The following is a 1,011-nucleotide window of genomic DNA, read 5'->3' as shown; positions in this document are numbered from 1 at the left end:
GCTGGTGATCGACACACTAGGTTGAAGTAGTTGAGCACTCTCGTCGGATCACCAGCTAGCCATTTCCGAGCTTACTGGATTGCAGAAACTAATGCATCACTTCTACAACCCCAATAAAAGAAAAGATTCCATCCTGTAATTGGGTTCCATGCTTACTACATTTGGGGAGAAAGAAGGAAACCCGATGTTTCAGTCTCAACTGCTACCTGAGTGTAAAACAATAGGATACGAATAAAGTATCTCTCTGCATTCTTTGTTTCATTGCCACTTTCCATCTTTTCCATGTGGCTAGTTTCAGTCTCATACCACTGCTTTGGCTTCTTTCCTTTGTTTTTTTTGGTTGAATTGCTTCTTTCCTTTGTGCATCTTTATCTGTTGCATTTCCTTATTAGCTCAATGATTCATGAAGTTTGGAGTGCCAACATAGAGTGGTGTAGGCTAAAGTGATGAGCTAAGCTTGCAAGATATGTTCATGCAACCACAGGCATTGGCAGGAGTCTCTTTCTTTTGGATATTTTTGGATTCAAGGTACTTCTGCCAATCCACTGATGTAGTCATGCCGATTTAGTTGTAATAAGGCATCTCTCACACTGAGGAGATGTGGGTTCAAACTGTGGATTAGGGGCAGTTTGATAACAACTCAAGTTGCTGAACTAAATGACTTATTGCCTTTTCTTCTAGTGAATAAGTTATTCAAGAGGTTGTAAGCTCCTTAATGGCTGAAGTTGAAGTTGGGTTGGTAATACTATAGATCCTTGAATATTTTTATTCTTCTATTTGTGTCAATTAATTATAGACATATTAGGGTTTTCAGACGAAAGAACTCTAATATGATCACCGGCCTTCTCCTTACTAGATTCCAGGAACTGATGATGCATTACTTTTGCCATGCGTCCTTTTAAAAGAACAAAAGATTCCATCCTTTTAGTTATTAGACTTGAGCACAAAAACAAGAATTAATGTCTCAACTCCTTGAGTAAAAGTTACAGGATAGGACAACCTTATCTCTTC

Source organism: Nelumbo lutea, chromosome 3 (genome assembly GCF_056320005.1).
Source record: "Nelumbo lutea isolate HS-2025 chromosome 3, American lotus-T2T, whole genome shotgun sequence".
In the NCBI taxonomy this organism is placed as follows: Eukaryota; Viridiplantae; Streptophyta; class Magnoliopsida; order Proteales; family Nelumbonaceae; genus Nelumbo; species Nelumbo lutea.
This window is presented reverse-complemented; position numbering follows the sequence as displayed.